This window comes from Rhinatrema bivittatum, chromosome 2, assembly GCF_901001135.1.
Source record: "Rhinatrema bivittatum chromosome 2, aRhiBiv1.1, whole genome shotgun sequence".
Taxonomy (NCBI): Eukaryota; Metazoa; Chordata; class Amphibia; order Gymnophiona; family Rhinatrematidae; genus Rhinatrema; species Rhinatrema bivittatum.
Window position 1 is genome coordinate 276,660,453 of NC_042616.1, and position 20,568 is coordinate 276,681,020.

A 20,568-nucleotide genomic window follows, 5' to 3' on the forward strand; every position below is an offset into this window, starting at 1 on the left:
CCTGGTCCCTGCCTTCTGCTCTGCCTGATTCCTGCCTTCAGCTCCAGCCTGCTTCCTGCCTTCAGCTTCACTCTGTTTTGTGCCTTCAAGTCCATCCTGTTCCAGCATTCACCATCACCATGGTTCTTGCCTTCATCATCACCCTGGTTCCTGCATTCATCCACATCCTTGTTCCTGCCTTTAGCTACAGCCTGGTCCTTGCTATCAGCTCCATAATGATTTCTTCCTTCTCCAACAACTTGATTCTTGCATTCGGCTACAGCTTGGTTCTTGCCTTAGGCTGCAGCCTAGTTCCTGCTTTCAGTACCAGCCTGCATCTTGCCTTCGGCTGCAGCCTCATTCCTGCATTTAGAATCATCCTGGTACCTACCTTCAGCTCCGGCTTGGATCTTGCCTTCAGAGTCAGCCTGCAACCTTCCTTAGGTTCCAGCCTGGTTCCTGACTTTCTTCTTAGCCTGGTTCCTGCATTCATCATCAGCCTAGCACCTTTCTTCGTCTCCAGCCTATTTCTTGCCTTCAGTGTCAGCCAGGTCAGCCAGATCAGTCAGGTCAGTCAGGTTCCTGCATTCATCTCCAGCCTGGTTCCTGCTTTAGTATCAGCCTGATACCTGTCTTTGGCTCCAACCTGGTTCCTGTCATCAGTGTAGGCCTCCTAGTTACATTGGGCTCCAGCCTGGTTCCTGTCTCTGTGGTCATCCTGGTTCCTACATTTTTAGACAGCCTGCTTCTTGCATTCAGCTCCAGCCTCATTGCTGCCTTTATCATCACCCTGTTCCTGCCTTCTGCTCTGCCTGTTTCCTGCTTTCAGCTCCAGCCTGCTTCCTGCCTTCAGCTTCAGTCTATTTTGTGCCTTCAAGTCCAGCCTGTTCCAGCATTCACCAACATAATGGTTCTTGCCTTCATCATCACCCTGGTTCCTGCATTCATCCAGCCTGGTTCCTGCCTTCAGCTACAGCCTGGTCCTTGCTATCAGCTCCCTAATGATTTCTTCCTTCTCCAACAACTTGGTACTTGCATTCAACTACAGCTTGGTTCTTGCCTTAGGCTGCAGCCTAGTTTCTGCTTTCAGGATCAGCCTGATTCTTGACTTTCAATCCAGCTTCATTTCTGCATTTAGAATCAGCCTGGTACCTGCGTTCGTCTCCAGCCTGGATCATGCCTTCTTTGTCAGCCTGCTACCTACCTTTGGCTCCAGCCTGGTTCCTTGTCTTCTGTGTCATCCTGGTTCCTTTCTTCGGTGTCAGCCTGCATCTTGCCTTCGGCTCCAGCCTCATTCCTGCATTTAGAATCAGCCTAGTACCTGCGTTCATCTCCAGCCTGGATCATGCCTTCTTTGTCAGCCTGCTACCTACCTTTGGCTCCAGCATGGTTCCTTGTCTTCTGTGTCATCCTGGTTCCTTTCTTCGGTGTCAGCCTCCATCTTGCCTTCGGCTCCAGCCTCATTCCTGCATTTAGAATCAGCCTGGTACCCGCGTTCATCTCCAGCCTGGATCATGCCTTCTTTTTCAGCCTGCTACCTACCTTTGGCTCCAGCCTGGTTCCTTGTCTTCTGTGTCATCCTGGTTCCTTTCTTCGGTGTCAGCCTGCATCTTGCCTTCGGCTCCAGCCTCTTTTCTGCATTTAGAATCAGCCTGGTACATACCTTCATCTCCAGCCTGGATCATGCATTCTTTGTCAGCCTGGTACTTACCTTTGGCTCCAGCCTGGTTCCTTGTCTTCTGTGTCATCCTGGTTCCTTTCTTCGGTGTCAGCCTGCATCTTGCCTTCGGCTCCAGCCTCATTCCTGCATTTAGAATCAGCCTGGTACCTACCTACATCTCCAGCCTGGATCATGCATTCTTTGTCAGCCTGCTACCTACCTTTGGCTCCAGCCTGGTTCCTTGTCTTCTGTGTCATCCTGGTTACTTTCTTCGGTGTCAGCCTGCATCTTGCCTTCGGCTCCAGCCTCATTCCTGTATTTAGAATCAGCCTGGTACCTACCTACATCTCCAGCCTGCATCTTGCCTTCAGTGTCAGCCTGCTACCTACCTTTGGCTCGAGACTCGTTCCTGTCTTCTGTGTCATCCTGGTTCCTGCTTTTGGTGTTAGCCTGCATCTTGCCTTTGTGTCCAGCCTTATTCCTGCATTTAGAATCATCCTGGTACCTACCTTCAGCTCCAGCTTGGATCTTGCCTTCAGTGTCAGCCTGCTACTTACCTAAGGCTACAGCCTGGTTCCTGTCTTCCGTCTCAGCCTGGTTCCTGCATTCATCATCAGCCTAGCACCTTTCTTCGTCTCCAGCCTATTTCTTGCCTTCAGAGTCAGCCAGGTCAGCCAGGTTCCTGCATTCATTCCAGCCTGGTTCCTGCCTTTAGTTTCAGCCTGATACCTGTCTTCAGCTCCAACCTGGTTCCTGTCATCAGTGTCAGCCTTCTAGTTACATTGGACTCCAGCCTGGTTCCTGTCTTCTGTGTTCATCCTGGTTCCTGTCTTCTATGTCAGCCTGTTTCCTGCCTTTGGATCCAGCCTCATTCCTGCCTTTATCATCACCCTGGTTCCTGCCTTCAGCTCCAGCCTGCTTCCTGCCTTCAGCTTCACTCTGTTTTGTGCCTTCAAGTCCAGCCTATTCCAGCATTCACCATCACCCTGGTTCTTGCCTTCATCATCAGCCTAGTTCCTGCATTCATCCAGGCTGGTTCCTGCCTTCAGCTACAGCCTGGTCCTTGCTATCAGCTCCATAATGATTTCTTCCTTCTCCAAAAACTTGGTTGTTGCATTCGGCTACAGCTTGGTTCTTGCCTTAGGCTGCAGCCTAGTTCCTACTTTCAGTACCAGCCTGCATCTTGCCTTCGGCTGCAGCCTCATTCCTGCATTTATCATCACCCTGGTCCCTGCCTTCTGCTCTGCCTGATTCCTGCCTTCAGCTCCAGCCTGCTTCCTGCCTTCAGCTTCACTCTGTTTTGTGCCTTCAAGTCCATCCTGTTCCAGCATTCACCATCACCATGGTTCTTGCCTTCATCATCACCCTGGTTCCTGCATTCATCCACATCCTTGTTCCTGCCTTTAGCTACAGCCTGGTCCTTGCTATCAGCTCCATAATGATTTCTTCCTTCTCCAACAACTTGATTCTTGCATTCGGCTACAGCTTGGTTCTTGCCTTAGGCTGCAGCCTAGTTCCTGCTTTCAGTACCAGCCTGCATCTTGCCTTCGGCTGCAGCCTCATTCCTGCATTTAGAATCATCCTGGTACCTACCTTCAGCTCCGGCTTGGATCTTGCCTTCAGAGTCAGCCTGCAACCTACCTTAGGTTCCAGCCTGGTTCCTGACTTTCATCTTAGCCTGATTCCTGCATTCAACATCAGCTTAGCACCTTTCTTCGTCTCTAGCCTATTTCTTGCCTTCAGTGTCAGCCAGGTCAGCCAGATCAGTCAGGTTCCTGCATTCATCTCCAGCCTGGTTCCTGCTTTAGTATCAGCCTGATACCTGTCTTTGGCTCCAACCTGGTTCCTGTCATCAGTGTAGGCCTCCTAGTTACATTGGGCTCCAGCCTGGTTCCTGTCTCTGTAGTCATCCTGGTTCCTACATTTGGGGACAGCCTGCTTCTTGCATTCGGCTCCAGCCTCATTCCTGCCTTTATCATCACCCTGTTCCTGCCTTCTGCTCTGCCTGTTTCCTGCTTTCAGCTCGTCTGTTTCCTGCCTTCAGCTTCAGTCTCTTTTGTGCCTTCAAGTCCAGGCTGTTCCAGCATTCACCATCACCATGGTTCTTGCCTTCATCATCAGCCTGGTTCCTGCATTCATCCACATCCTTGTTCCTGCCTTCAGCTACATCCTGGCCCCTGCTATCAGCTCCATAATGATTTCTTCCTTCTCCAACAACTTGGTTCTTGCCAACAGCTTGGTTCTTGCCTTAGGCTGCAGCCTAGTTCCTGCTTTCAGTATCAGCCTGCTTCTTGCCTTCAGTTCCAGCCTCATTCCTGCATTTATCATCACCCTGGTCCCTGCCTTCTGCTTTGCCTGATTCCTGCTTTCAGCTCCAGCCTGCTTCCTGCCTTCAGCTTCAGTCTATTTTGTGCCTTCAAGTCCAGCCTATTCCAGCATTCACCAGAACCCTGGTTCTTGCCTTCATCATCAGCCTAGTTCCTGCATTCATCCAGCCTGGTTCCTGCCTTCAGCTCCATAATGATTTCTTCCATCTCCAATAACTTGGTTCTTGAATTCGGCTATAGCTTGGTTCTTGCCTTAGGCTGCAGCCTAGTTCCTACTTTCAGTATCAGCCTGCTTCTTGCCTTCAGTTCCAGCCTCATTCCTGCATTTATCATCACCCTGGTCCCTGCCTTCTGCTTTGCCTGATTCCTGCTTTCAGCTCCAGCCTGCTTCCTGCCTTCAGCTTCAGTCTATTTTGTGCCTTCAAGTCCAGCCTGTTCCAGCATTCACCATCACCATAGTTCTTGCATTCATCATCAGCCTGGTTCCTGCATTCATCCATATCCTTCTTCCTGCCTTCAGCTACAGCCTGGCCCGTGCTATCAGCTCCATAATGATTTCTTCCTTCTCCAACAACTTGGTTCTTGCATTCTGCTACAGCTTGGTTCTTGCCTTAGGCTGCAGCCTAGTTCCTGCTTTCAGTATCAGCCTGATTCTTGCCTTTCACTCCATCTTCATTCCTGCATTTAGAATCAGCCTGGTACCTGCGTTCATCTCCAGCCTGGATCATGCCTTCTTTGTCAGCCTGCTACCTACCTTTGGCTCCAGCCTGGTTCCTTGTCTTCTTTGTCATCCTGGTTCCTTTCTTCGGTGTCAGCCTGCATCTTGCCTTCGGCTCCAGCCTCATTCCTGCATTTAGAATCAGCCTGGTACCTGCGTTCATCTCCAGCCTGGATCATGCCTTCTTTGTCACCCTGCGACCTACCTTTGGCTCCAGCCTGGTTCCTTGTCTTCTGTGTCATCCTGGTTCCTTTCTTCGGTGTCAGCCTCCATCTTGCCTTCGGCTCCAGCCTCATTCCTGCATTTAGAATCAGCCTGGTACCCGCGTTCATCTCCAGCCTGGATCATGCCTTCTTTGTCAGCCTGCTACCTACCTTTGGCTCCAGCCTGGTTCCTTGTCTTCTGTGTCATCCTGGTTCTTTTCTTCAGTGTCAGCCTGCATCTTGCCTTCGGCTCCAGCCTCTTTCCTGCATTTAGAATCAGCCTGGTACATACCTTCATCTCCAGCCTGGATCATGCATTCTTTGTCAGCCTGCTACCTACCTTTGGCTCCAGCCTGGTTCCTTGTCTTCTGTGTCATCCTGGTTACTTTCTTCGGTGTCAGCCTGCATCTTGCCTTCGGCTCCAGCCTCATTCCTGCATTTAGAATCAGCCTGGTACCTGCGTTCATCTCCAGCCTGGATCATGCCTTCTTTGTCAGCCTGCGACCTACCTTTGGCTCCAGCCTGGTTCCTTGTCTTCTGTGTCATCCTGGTTCCTTTCTTCGGTGTCAGCCTCCATCTTGCCTTCGGCTCCAGCCTCATTCCTGCATTTAGAATCAGCCTGGTACCCGCGTTCATCTCCAGCCTGGATCATGCCTTCTTTGTCAGCCTGCTACCTACCTTTGGCTCCAGCCTGGTTCCTTGTCTTCTGTGTCATCCTGGTTACTTTCTTCGGTGTCAGCCTGCATCTTGCCTTCGGCTCCAGCCTCATTCCTGCATTTAGAATCAGCCTGGTACCTACCTTCAGCTCCAGCTTGGATCTTTCCTTCAGTGTCAGCCTGCTACTTACCTAAGGCTACAGCCTGGTTCCTGTCTTCCGTCTCAGCCTGGTTCCTGCATTCATCATCAGCCTAGCACCTTTCTTCGTCTCCAGCCTATTTCTTGCCTTCAGAGTCAGCCAGGTCAGCCAGGTTCCTGCATTCATTCCAACCTGGTTCCTGCCTTTAGTTTCAGCCTGATACCTGTCTTCAGCTCCAACCTGGTTCCTGTCATCAGTGTCAGCCTTCTAGTTACATTGGGCTCCAGCCTGGTTCCTGTCTTCTGTGTTCATCCTGGTTCCTGCCTTCGGTGTCAGCCTGTTCCTTGCCTTCAGCTCCAGCCTAGTTCCTGCAAACAGCCTATTTCCTGCCTTCAGTGTCATCCTGCTACCTACCTTCGGCTATAGCATCTTTCTTCCCTTTAGCATTAGCCTGATAATTGCCTTCAGCTGCAGTCCAGTTCCTGTCTTCTGTGTCAGCCTGTTTCCTGCCTTTGGATCCAGCCTCATTCCTGCCTTTATCATCACCCTGGTTCCTGCCTTCAGCACCAGCCTGCTTCCTGCCTTCAGCTTCACTCTGTTTTGTGCCTTCAAGTCCAGCCTATTCCAGCATTCACCATCACCCTGGTTCTTGCCTTCATCATCAGACTAGTTCCTGCATTCATCCAGCCTGGTTCCTGCCTTCAGCTACAGCCTGATTCTAGTCTTTTGTGTCAACCTGGTTCCTGTATTCAACTCCAGCCTGCTTTTTGCTTTCAGCATCAGCCTGGCACCTTTCTTTGTCTCCAGCCTATTTCCTGCCTTCAGTGTCATCCTGCTACCTACCTTCGGCTATAGCATCTTTCTTCCCTTTAGCATCAGCCTGATAATTGCCTTCAGCTGCAGTCCAGTTCCTGTCTTCTGTGTCATCCTGTTTCCTGCCTTTGGATCCAGCCTCATTCCTGCTTTTATCATCACCCTCGTTCCTGCCTTCTGCTCTGTCTGGTTCCTGCCTTCAGCTCCAGCGTGCTTCCTGCCTTCAGCTTCACTCTGTTTTCTGCCTTCAAGCGCAGCCTGGTTCCTGCCATCAGTGTCAGCCTGCTACTTACCTTTGGCTCCAGCTTGGTTCTTGCCTTGGGCTGCAGCCTAGTTCCTGCTTTCAGTATCAGCCTGATTCTTTCCTTTCACTCCATCTTCATTCTTGCATTTAGAATCAGCCTGGTACGTGCGTTCATCTCCAGCCTTGATCATGCCTTGTCAGCCTGCTACCTACATTTGGCTCCAGCCTGGTTCCTGTCTTATGTGTCATCCTGGTACATTTCTTCCATTCCAGTGTGGTTCCTGCCATCAGGCGTTTTGTTTTTATGGACAACAGAATATACGGAGTTTAAAGGTAGATGAGGAAAGAAAAGGAATTAGTAAGTGTGGAGTGTGGAAACAATTTGATAATATTTTCATTGCTGGAGTTAGACGAAGAATGAGATTAATTGAGAGGCAAACGGGTATTTTGCAGACCTGGAGGTGGTATATTGCACAAAAGAGGATTTAGGAAGAGGGTAGTGTGTAGGCAAGAACTGGGTGAGGTAATAGATGGACTGGGGTTGTGGGAATGAGTGACAGATAATAGGGGCTTCAGAACGGGGTGGAAGAACCTTTGTAAATATGGGGTGGAAGGGGGTTGGGGTTAGGACGGGGTTGGGGTTAGGACGGGGATGGGATAGGAGGGGACTGCAACTGAAGATAGGAAAAAAGATGGGATAGGAAGTGGATCGGATGGGATAGGATGAGAGTGTTTGGAAGGGAGGGGGTTGCAACTGAGGCTCACATTTCTTCATTTGATCTGTGAAAGCAAGGTTCAGACTTTAAAATATGTAAAGAAGAATGCATATCACCATGATATACAGGGAGGGAAATAATGAAAGCCATTTCCATGGGTAAAATGCTGTTATATCTACAGCAATGGACTGTTTGGTTCTTTTCTAACCTCTATTCGAGTAAACAGTATGAGCATATATTAACAAGTCATGAACTGTTTGTCACCCATGTAGTTTTGTAAACATTTCTTGTTTGGGTTAGCACAGAGGAGGCAAGTATGTGTGGATCAGATGAAATACACAGCTCAATCGCATGCTGTCCACTACCATAATCCCAAACCAGTAGTTCATGGTAGGAGTTTTTGCTCAAAGTCTCTGACTTCTCCCTCTCACCCCCATAATCAAATGTTCATGGCAGGAGCAAGCATAATCTGCTGACACTTTGCCTCATTCCCCCCTCTATCTTGCAGTTGAATTAAATATTCATAGGGAGAGTGGAGCAAGATCTCAGCCTTGCCACATCTTTGGCTCCTTCCTGCAATCCCTCCCCCACCCCAAATGTCAGTGTTCACAAGGTAAACAGAGCAAGATCTCTTGCTGCATTTCTGACTCCTCCCCACCCACTCAGAATTAATTAATCATGGTAGGAAAGAAGAGAGCACACACATCAAATCTCTTCTTCCACCTCCCCAGAATAAAACATTCATAGCAAGAAGAGAGCAAGAGCTCTCTCAAGGTGTCATGTAATGCTCTCGTGCTCCCCCTTACACTTAGAGGTTAAACCCTTGGCATCTTGTTTGCACTTCTCCCCTGGCAACCTCCCACTCACTAACTGGGTTTCTGCTTGCATGTTGGCAAGTACCCTACCCACCTGATCCTTCATGAGGGTTTTCTGGGGATATTGTGACCCCACAAACTTGGAGTCTTGCAATACCCAGGAAAATAGAGCTATATATCCAAAAATACAGAGATCATTGAGCGACTCATTCACTTAGGATGCACAGCACTAATAAACTGAAAAGTTTATTATTAAGAAAAAACAGTGAACCTAAAGGATTCTAAATAAGATTGCATTACAACAGGCAAGGAAAAAGAAAAGGAACACTCTTTTAATTAAATTTTTACAGTTAAATGTTGCATCTGTCTTAGTGAGATATGAGAGTCCTGATAAGATCAACTCAGACTCCTGGTGGCAGTTTGGTAGCATTGGGCTATAGAGCTCAGACTGTCTCTGATACTATTTGTCTTTCTCAGCTTTACAAATTCTCCCTGTCAGCTCTCTCAGGGATGCTCAGGGATGCTCAGCAGTGACATAACTTGTGCTGACTCTGGGATTCATCCTGGTCAGCTCCAGCTGCTGGTATCTATAGAACAAGGGTTCCCAACCTTTCAGGGAACATGGACCCCTTTTCAATTTCAAAAAGCTTCACGGACTGACAAATATGTCTCTTTAATTTTTGCATTTCTAAAGCTAAACATGTATACCCTAGAAGAAAGGCGAGATAGGATACAAACATCAAAGGTTTCCATGCATAGGATAAGAAAATTATTCCTTACCTGCTAATTTTCGTTCCTGTAGTACCATGGATCATTCCAGACGGTAGGTTATGTCCCCCGTCCAGCAGATGGAGTCAGAACCAAAAACTCTCAGGGGAGACCTATATAGCCACGCGTCCCCTGCCTCAATCCTCAGTAACTGGACTAGCAAAGCCAAGACGAGAAGAGACAGAACCAGAGGGATCAATTAATCTCAAAATGTAGAGAAAAAACAGCTGTAACCAACAGCAACTAAACTTGTAATCAAACTCGTAACTGAGAACTTGCAAATAGTACTGTGTTCTAGACACAGCTCACAGTAGTTAGAGGTACTGAGTGAAAATATTGTGAAGACAGGAAAGCAGGGATGGCCCACAAAAGAACCCCCAAGCAAGGGAGAGGTCTGGAATGATCCATGGTACTACAGGAACGAAAATTAGCAGGTAAGGAATAATTTACTTTTCCCTGTATGTACCAGGATCATTCCAGACGGTGGGATGTACCAAAGCTTCCCCATCATGGGTGGGTCACAGACAGCCCTGCCCGTATGACCCAGTCTCCAAGCTGACCGTCAGACGGCGCGTGGACGTCCAGGCGATAATGCCTTGCGAAAGTGTTGAGCGACTTCCATGTGGCCGCTCTACAGATTTCCTGAGAAGATACTGAAGAACTTTCCGCCCATGACGTCGCCTGAGCGCGGAGAGAATGCGCCTTAACAGCTAAGAGTGGAGACTTACCCACTCCGATGTACGCTGCTATAATCGCTCCCTTCAACCAGCGAGCGATTGATTGCTTGGATGCCATGCAACCCTTCCTGGGCCCCGACCAAAGGACAAACAAATGGTCGGAGAGTCGAAAATCATTGGTGACCTCTAAATAATGTATCAAGGAACGTCGTACATCCAGCCGACGCAGATCACTCGAATCAGAGGATACAAATGACGGGAGTTCTATGGATTGGTTGAGATGGAAAGCCGAGACCACCTTCGGCAGAAAAGATGGAACTGTCCGCAGGGATACTCCCCCTGACATGAAACGAAGGTATGGCTCCCGACATGATAGAGCTTGGAGTTCGGAGATCCGACGTGCCGAGCTGATCGCCACCAGAAAGATGGTCTTGAGGGTGACATCCTTGACTGTGGCTGTACTCAGAGGCTCAAAAGGTGGTCCACATAGAGCCCGGAGGACCAAATTCAGATTCCATGAAGGACAAGGCGGTCGAATTGGAGGCTTCAAGTGTTTTACCCCCTTCAGAAAGCGTAGGATATCCGGATGCGAGGCCAGGAGCCCCCTGTCGTTACTACGTAGGAAGGCCCCCAACGCCGCCACCTGAACACAAAGAGAATTATAGGCCAGGCCCAATTCCAGACCAGCCTGAAGGAAGGAAAGCACATGCGTCACTGAGGCCTGCATTGGCAGAATCGCTTTTGTCTCGCACCATTCCTCAAAAACCTTCCATACTCTAACATAGGTAACCGACGTGGATGTCTTCCGAGCTTTCAGGAGCGTCGAGATGACAGATTCTGGATATCTGCGCCGTCTTGACTGACACCTCTCAAAAGCAAGACAGAAGCGATCTGCCTCCTTGAAAAATATTGGTCCTTGGCGAAGGAAACGTGGTAGATGAGTGAGACGAAGAGGGCCCTCCACTGTCAGGTTGAGGAGATCTGCAAACCATGGTCGTCGAGGCCACTCCGGCACAACTAGGATCACCGGACCTTGATGCGTCTCTATCCGTCGGATGACCTTGCCCACTAGAGGCCACGGAGGAAAGACATACAGGAGACAGGCCAGGGAAGAACTAGCGCGTCGACTCCTTCCGCGCCACGCTCTCGCCTGCGGCTGAAGAAACGGGCGGCCTTTGCATTTGTCGCGGTTGCCATTAGATCCACATGGGGCATCCCCCAATGCTGCACTATCCTCTGCATTGCATCCTCTGAGAGTTCCCACTCTCCGGGATCCAGATGTTGCCGGCTGAGAAAATCCGCCTGTACATTGTCCACGCCCGCTATGTGCGAAGCCGCTAGTCGCTGTAAGTGTAGCTCCACCCACACCATCAACTTGTCGGTCTCCAACGAGACTAGATGGCTTCTGGTGCCCCCCTGGCGATTGATGTACGCCACAGTGGTCGCATTGTCCGAGAGAATCCGGACCGCTCGATTGCGTACCAGTGGGCAGAACCCCTGCAGTGCTAAACGAACTGCCCTGGTCTCCAGCCGGTTGATGGGCCAAGTTGACTGTTCCACCGTCCATTGGCCTTGGAGAGAACTGTCCTGACAGACCGCCCCCCAGCCGGCGAAGCTGGCATCCGTGGTGATGACCACCCAATCTGGGTTCTGCAGAGACACTCCCTGAGCCAATCGTTGAGGGTCCAGCCACCACTGTAGGCTGAGTAAGACAACACCCGGAATGGGCAGCACTGCCTGAAAATCTCTCGACACTGGGTTCCATCGTGAAAGCAGGGACCTCTGGAGAGGCCTGAGATGAGCGAAGGCCCACGGTACCAAATCGATGGTTGAAGCCATGGTTCCCAGCACCTGAAGATAGTCCCACGCCGTGGGAGCGATGAGTGCCATGAACCCTGTTACCTGAGCGCACAGAGTATGAGCTCTGTCCGGGTGCAGAAACACCTTGGCCCGGCTGGTGTCGAAGTGTGCTCCCAGAAAATCCAGCGATTGGGACGGTATCAGCTTGCTCTTTAAGAAGTTGACGATCCATCCCAGGGATTGAAGAAGTTGCACCACTCTGTCGACTGCACGGCAGCCTTGCGCCCACGACTTTGCTCAAATTAGTCAGTCATCTAGGTAGGGGTGTACTAGGATACCCTCCCTGTGGAGTGCCGCCGCTACCACCACCATGATCTTGGTAAAGACTCACGGGGCCGTAGCTAGGCCAAACGGGAGAGCACGAAACTGAAAATGTTGCCCCAAGATCTTGAAGCGTAGGAAGCACTGATGATGGTGATGGATCGGGATGTGAAGGTAAGCTTCTGTAAGGTCCAAAGAGGCCAAGAATTCTCCCGGATGCACGGCTGCTAACACTGACCGGAGCGTTTCCATGCGAAAACGAGGCACTCTGAGAGACTTGTTGACCGTCTTGAGATCCAGGATAGGTCGAAACGTGCCCTCCTTCTTGGGAACCACGAAGTAGACCGAATAATGCCCTCGTCCCAGTTCGGAGGCCGCGACCGGGACTATCGCCCCCAGCTGTAGCAGGCGACCGAGAGTCTGTCGAACTGCTAATCATTTGGGGCGGGAACCGCAAGGAGAAAACAGAAAACGGTCTCGGGGCTCGTGTACAAAATCTAATGCGTAGCCTTGTCTTAAGATGTCCAGCACCCATTGATCCGACGTAATTTGGACCCACTCTTTGTAGAAGAGAGCAAGGTGACCCCCCAGGTGAGGGATCCCCTCGTGGGTCCCTCTGGCATCATTGAGAAGCTTTCGAGGAGGAACCTGCCCCCTGTTTATCCTTACCATGGCGGCACCCACGAAAGGACCGGTTCCAGGTGTGTGATCACGTAGAAGGCGCCCGGGGTGTCTGCTGTCTCGTGGGACGCGTCCTTCGTTGATTCCTGTACCTGTTCCTGGAGGAATAAAATGATCTAGAAGAACGTGGACGATCTTCTGGCAGCTTGTGCACCGCATTCTCGTTAAGGGACTTGATAATCTGATCCAAATCTTCCCCAAACAGACACCTACCCTTAAAAGGAAGGGAACTCAGGCGTATCTTGGACGAAGCATCTGCCGACCAGTTGCGTAGCCACAAAAGTCGGCGAGCGGACACCACCGCCACCATGGACTGAGCTAGGACTCTTAACAGATCATAAAAAGCATCAGCTCCATAGGCAACCACCGCTTCAAGTCTATCAGCCTGAAGAGCCTCTGCCTGTGGCAAGGCTTGAGATGTGAGAAGCTGTTGCACCCAACGCAGAGCTGCGCGCTGTGCTAGGGAACTGCAGATAGCAGCCCTCATCCTCAACGCTGAGACCTCGAAGATACGCTTGAGGTACACCTCCAGCTTGCGATCCTGGACATCCTTCTACGCCGTCCCACCCGTAACCGGGATGGTGGTATGCTTCGTGACCGCAGATACCGCCGAATCAACCGCAGGAACTTTAAGGATCTCCAGGAAGTCCGTAGGCAGAGGGTATAACTTTTCCATGGCTCGTCCGACCCGAAGATTGGCCTCAGGAGTATCCCACTCCCTTGAAATCAATTGTAAGATGCTATGATGCGTGGGAAAAGCTTTCGCTAGGAGTCGTAAGCCCACTAGCAGAGGATCCCCCTTCTTGAGCTTCGGATCAGGGGCCACAGGATCCGGAGGAGGGTCGATGTCCATTTCCTGCAGGATGTGAGGGATGAGATCATCCAACTCCGCTGCTTGAAAAATGCGGAGGACCCTCGGGTCGTCGCCCTCTACCTGGGCCGCCAGGGAGGGGTCGTCCGCATCTGGGTCCTGCAACGAATCCCCCGCCGGCTGCTGCAGTGGCGCTGGGGCCACGAGGGGGGGGGGGCGAGAGGACACCGCACCCCCTGTGGGCAAAGGAGCCCTCCCCAAGGGAGGTTCCCCCCCGAACGATGGGTCAAGCAGGTCAATTTGGAGGGAGGGGGTCCCCAATCTCCAAGGCCCGAATCTCTGCTCTGTAAGAAAGCTTGTGCATTAACACGACAAATTCTGGCGAAAAAGCTGGAACTGCCGATGGGGGGGGCCCCCCGAGGCATCCTCCCCTTGCCTGCCCTGCTCCGCTGTGCTCAAAAACCCCATACTGTGAGAGGAAATCTGGAGCGGTGCGTCTATGTCCTCCTCAGAAAGAGCTGCCTCCGAGTCAGCCAACAAAATGGCCGCCGTTCCCGCGCTGAGGGGAAACGGGGCCTGACGCTTCCTGCCGGCGTGGCCCAACTCCCCTCCGAGCTGCCCACAAGGTGAGCTGTCCTCCCCCTCAGGGAAGGCAGAAGAAAGCTCCTCCGTGGGCTGCTGACCCCCTTGACGAACTCCGGAGCTGGACGGCGATCTCTGCATCGCGGCAGGGGGGAGGGGGAGGGGCGGCTGCGGCGCGCGGCGAAAACTGAAGCGCTGAAGAACACAGGCTATCCGGCCTCCGGACCCCTCACCGACCCCAAGAAACAGTCGGGGAAAGTGCCGTCCCGACGATGGGCAGCCCCGGGGCATGGGTCGTCGCAGAACTGCAGGGTGGGACTCCAATCACTCCCGAGGGGGGGGGGGGAGGGGGAAAGAAAAGCTCCGGGGCTAGGGGGGAGCGGTCGGCCCTATCGACTTCCACCCCTCACAAACTCCTGTCCCTACCGGCGGCTGAAAGAAAATTAACACAACACTTACCGCAATCCAGCAGGGAAAGGAAGAGGAACAAAAGAAGAGAGAGAGAGATAAAATGACAGGCAAAACACAGCCTGTCAGCAAGCTCCTGGCTGGAGACAGTGTCTCTCGTTGAACGGAGTGGTCCTGACAGTAGAGCCTACAGGACCTATCCCCTTGTAAAATACACTCTCTATTAAAACTTTGTTTTTTTTGGTTTTTTTTTAATTGATCCCTCAGAGAAAAATAAATTTAGAGAAGTGCTGGGGACCACCGTGTCCCCTGCTCACATCTGCTGGAGTCAGAACTATACTGAGGATTGAGGCAGGGGAGGCGTGGCTATATAGGTCCTCCCCTGAGAGTTTTTGGTTCTGACTCCATCTGCTGGACGGGGGACATAACCCACCGTCTGGAATGATCCTGGTACGTACAGGGAAGAGAACCTTTTTCAATGGAAAGGAGGATCTAGAACGAGGGGTCATAAGATGAGGTTGAAAGGGAGTAGACTCAGAAGTAATCTTAGGAAATATTCTTTACAGAGAGGGTGGTGAATCTGTGGAACAGCCTTCCAGTGAAAGTGGCAGAGACAAAACAGTATCTGAATTCAAGAAAGAATGGGATAAATACAGGGCAAGTGATGAGAATTATAATGCTAAATTAATTGGACAGATTGGCAGACTGGATGGACCTTACGGTCTTATTATGTCATCACTTTTCTATGTTTCTATGCATGCCAAAACAAAAGGAATAATGATATGCATTCCAGATTCAATCTGGATATATAAAATGTTGATCTAAACTGAATATGTAGGGAGAGCAATTTCCAAAATTATTTAAAATTGCCCTCATAATTTAAGACTGAGGCCATTCTACCTTCCAATCCAGTTGCAATGGGGAAAAGGAAGCAAATTCAAATGTTCTAGGTTGGCAACTTGGCTACGACTTGACAAAAAAATCAACACCAGTATCTGCAGACCTGCAATACAATTTTTAATGGGAAACTGCCTGTGAAGTTTCCTTTGGAAAACTCAGGCCGATGAGGTAAAGCCAGTACATGTGTACCTGCATACTTTTCATCTGCTTTTGAAGCCTGTGCTAAGTACATGCCTGAAAGTTTGCACGAGGATTTCAAAATTAAACCCCTGCATGTACTTCCTCTCCCCCAACCTAACCCTGCATCCTTTTCCACCGCAGGTAAAAATATGCTGCTGTTCACAGCGCAGATCATTTTATCCTGAGTGGCAGGGAACAGCAATTTTCAAAAGGGCATTTTTATGTTGGTAAACAGGTGTTTATTCAAATAAAAAGTTTTGAAACTTATCTTCTCTGAAAATTGCTCCCCTTTTAGCCTGCTTTTCTTTTATACATTATTATTTTCTTTTATGATTCTTCCAAACACATATCAAAAATGATAGTCACAAAATAATTTAGATTTTAGAAAACACAAAACAATAGCCTGCTTTTGAAAGGGAGGAAGGTTTATGAGAGCCCCGTATCTGTCTGTGTGTCCCCCCCTAAATAACTTTTATGTTTAATGTCACATCCATACCTGGCTGTTGTCTCATCCTCCCTCCTCCTTGATCCCAGGTGGTCATCTATCCCTTTTTCCCTCCTGGACCATGGTGGTCCTCTATCCCTCCCTCCCTCCCTCCCTCTCTCTCACTCTCTGTCCAGCATAATTCCTGGGGCCCTTCCTGCTTGCTCCTGATAAGCTGCCATCCACTCTCACTCCCCCCTTAACCAGGTCAATTTATTCTCCACTTCTTTCTGTCTCATCCCCTTTTTCCCTGATATTATCAAGCCTAGTCCCATTTCCTCCTCTCTTCCTTTGAGTCATTCTGCTCACTTTTTTTGGTGCAGCTCTCCTCGCCTCTCGCTGTCAGGCCAGTGTGGCTGAGCAATAGTGGGAAACATTTTTTTCACCTCTGTGATTACCCAGCTTTCAACCCTGCTTTCCCCAATGTGCAGAAAAAGCTGCAAAGGTTCTGGCAGCCATGATTGGCCCTTCTCTTCCCCCACCTCTGCTAAAGATGCAGCAGTGCAGTAGTGCAAGGCTTCGAACGGGTGCGAACGGCTCCACTCCTTCCCTCCTCCTCCTGATCTGCGGCAATGTGGGGTGAAGGTTTAGACGCCATACTAGGACCCCCCGTTCTCACTCTCCTGACCTGTGGCAGCAGCTCAAGTAATCACAGGCAGCAGCAGCCCGCTCCTTTTCTCCCCAGTTAAACTTCCTTGCATTCCTTCTGGAGGGCCCCCACCCCTAAGGCTGGTCTCACTCACCTCAGATTGGCAACCGCTGTTATAGTATCAAAAAGAAATAGGAAAGGCAAGATAAGAAAATTTCAGTTGTCCAAGTTTTTATTATTCAGTGTGAGTTCAAAATATCAGATGCATCATCAGCTATCCAAATGTCTATAGGAATTTACCTGACACAGACCGCATGTTGTCCCTATATAATATATAAGATATATTTTTTGTTTGTATTTAGATGTTTAGTCCCCTCGATGTAGTTTCACATGAAACACAGTCTGTGTCAGGTAAATTCCTATAGACATTTGGATAGCTGATGATACATCTGATATTTTGAACTCACACTGAATAATAAAAACTTGGAAAACTGAAATTTTTTTCTTGCCCTTCCTATTTCTTTTTTGATACTATTGTGAGTTGAGCTTTCACCTATTCTTTTGTTGCTTAACCACTGCTATAGAACATTGCATTGCTCTACTGCCACCTGCTGCCCAGCTCAAGATCGTCAGAAAAAAATGAAGTTCTCAAAGGGAATTTTACATGGCAGAGAAATAACATTAACTGTTAAAGCTGCTGCTTCGCCACAAGGAGAGGTGGAGTAAAGAGGAATGGGGAGGCATAAACAAGAAGAAAGGGGTAGGAAAGAAGGAAGGGAAAAGAGGGGGTGGAAAAGCAAGGAACAGCAAAGGCAGGAGGACAAGTGGGAAGGAGCAAAGAAGGAAAAGTGGAAGAGGAAGATGGGGAAAAGGCTAGGATGTGGGATAGGGAAAGGCAGGAAGACTGATGGGATAGCGAGGAAGGGAGATATAGAAAGGGGGAGGCAAGGGTGGGAAAGAGAAGGGAGAAAAGAGAGAAAATTAGAGGGAGAGAGGTGAGGGGAATTGATATAACCTTCAGCTCCATGTTGAGTTGAGTTCTGGGCTGCAATTGTCTCCCCTTTGTTCTGTCACTTGCAGTTCAGTTCTAGAAGCTTCAGGTCCTTCAGTCTCCTGGTATCCAGAGCCCCGGTCAGAGAGATGCTCCCTCCTTGCTGCCATCCCTTGAAATAATAGTGACTGCTGGCAGCTTTGCCTTTTATGTCACCTCCTGTCATCCTGACATCATAATAGGGTGGAAGAATTCATATGAGGCTGATGGAGAGGGGAGAGAAGGGAAAAGGTGACAGAGAGGGAAACAAATTTCAGTTAAGTAGAAATCAATTAAAATAATCTAACTATAATAAAGAGGAAAGTTGCCCTGTAAACCTGTATTGCCAGTATGCAAATTAAGCTCTACCCCTCCCATCCTTGTACTCTCTAGCTCTGCCCCTCTCTCTCTCTGTATGGAACTTGGTTCCACCCCTCTCACTATAATCTCCAGCTCTCTCTCAGAATTGTTGAATCCACTTCTCTACCAGGGTCCCCGTTCTCCCACAATTGTGGGTCTATGGCAAGGGCTAGAAAATTTGTCCTTGCTGTGGAATGGGCCAGCCCTGGGCAAACTGTCATGGGAGACTGGGGACTCTCCAAAACCAGAAACATTGGTGGCAACAGAGTAAGGCATTTACCCTCACCTAACTGCCCCAGAAGCAAAACATTGGTGCATTAACCCTCTCTCACTCGCCCCCTTGCCTCGGAAGAGACAAATTGGTGGCAGTGGACAGCACAATTTTCCCTCCCCTCATGACTGGATTCCTGCACTCACTGAATTCTATTGGCTAAACAGAAGAGGAGGATGGGGACCTTTCAGTGCCTCTGGTGCATCCTCCCTCCTCCCCTGCTGGTGCCTAAATGACACATTTTGAAACTCCTCTGGTTTGGTTGATAAGCCTATGAGTGAGAGGGTCTGGGAGAGAGTGAACAGGGGATTGCAGATTGGGGAAGCAAGTAAACCTGGGAGGAGCCTTGGAGGTGGGGAGTGAATCAGGCTAAGTGAGGGGGTTTGTGGAATGGAGGGAGGGAGGGAACCAGGGTGAAAGAATCTCCCTGACTTGTAACTCCATGTCTGCATAGCCCAGATTCCCTGGTGACATCACAATGAGAACAAACCAGAAATCTGATCTTGCTAGCTGGACCTGAACTCTCTGATTATTAGTGGAGCAGAAAAACATTAAACTGAGGGAATGAAGGGGTCTGAACGCTTCAACCTGACAAAGGACTTCATGTACCAGAATTCCCTGCTTCATGACGGGTTTACTTACAGTCTGCAATACAGCTGTAATTAGGACATTGAGAAACTCTCTGTCAGCACATTGCACATTTTCATTTTTTTGGCTTCGCTGTTCTTATTCTCTGATAAGCTTTCACTGCTGTAACCTAGATTAGAACAATGGATGTATTATGTGATGGGCTGTATTACTGCAGACTCGCGAATTCCTTTCCAGAACTGCAAGTCCCAGCAGCCTCTCCTGCAGAACATGGGAGAAGTTTCACGAAAGTTCCAGGGTGTCTAGGGAGGGGGTCAGTAGCCCCTTCAGCCGGAATATGCTTGCTCAGCAATGCTTAGAACGCATGTGTAAAAGATAAGAACTGTAAAGTGCATAAGAGTCTGCTCCTGAAGGGGAGGGGCATGCAGTTGTACTGAGCCTTTGTCTTAGCTGCATCTTGCTGGCAATAAAAGTCTATCTTTACGGATCAGTTGTCTGGACCTCCTTACTGACTAAAAAGAGACGGTTACATTTGGCGAGCCTCAGCCAGGAGGTACCGGGGACGCTATTTTAGCCCCCCAGTTGGTCCAGGGGATTTTGTGGCGGAGTGATCCCCCAGACTTGCCTGGTGAGTGGCCACCGCTGAGTTCAGTGATCAGGTATCTGAGGGGGTCATTCCACGGAGATCCTCTGAGACCTTTGGGCTGGTGATCCGGGAAGAAGGCTTTCATGACGTTCGGAAGAACCCTGCAGGCGAGTATTATGGGAATGATGGGAAAAGTGAAGAATAGCTAAAAGAGTAGCAAATAACCGGTCCATCCGTGAGGGGACCGAGGGGGCTTTGATCACACCCCAAGCGGTGGTTTGGTAGGAATTGCATTCCGAAAGCCACGCGCATAAAAGAGGAAAAAGAAGTAACGCATACGATAGTGGGAATAGGTTTCTTGTTGTGTGAAAGAGAGTGAATGGCCTCGCAGTTCTAGGCCGGGCTGACCGCGTCCTAGTCGGGGCGATTGTGACCCTTTTGTGTCTGACGGGTACGGACCCCTTACCTATCCGTCTTCCCTTCCCTCCTTTGTCTGTGAATTCTATCCTGATGGGAGGGGGCGGTTCGACTCCATTAAAAGTCATGACGGAACACTATAGGGAAGTGTTCGATAGACATAAATGTACTAAACCCGGAATGATTCAACGATGCACCCATAGGTGGCCCAGTTTGTGTGTAAATTGGCCTCCGGTAGGAACTTTCGATTTCCAAACGGCCACAAGGGTCCAGAATATAGTTATACGAGAAGGGAATCCGGGTTGCCCTGAGGATATACCGTACATAACTGCTTGGATTGCAGTTATTGAAAATCCTCCGTCGTGGGCAAAGAAGTTAGTGGAGGGAGCCGCCCTCGTAATGGTGGCTCAGGCGCACAAAATGGGGAACTGGAAGTCCCCATTATTAATTAAGGATTGTAATGTATGTAACTGCTATCTGTGAATTGCAAGCACATGTACCAGGGATTTTTTTAATTGTTTTAATTGTTTTAAACCTTAATAAGAGATTTTGGTTTACAGATGCTGCACAAGACTACTATACAACAAATTAATGTACAGTGTTAAGTTAAAATACTGATTTGATTACTGGAGAATGCATTTACTGGTGTTGAAGTTTAGAACTTGATGGCAGTTAAGGGTTAATGGCAGAGATAATTACAGGAGAGAGGAGGGGATCGAGCCAGAGGAAAAAAAAAAAAAAGACGTTGAGCCAGTGCGTAGTGCATTCAATATGGCTGTGCGTTTCAATGCTGACGTTAATCAGAAGCTTTCAGTTTTCTCATATCTTCTATCCCAGTGTCCTC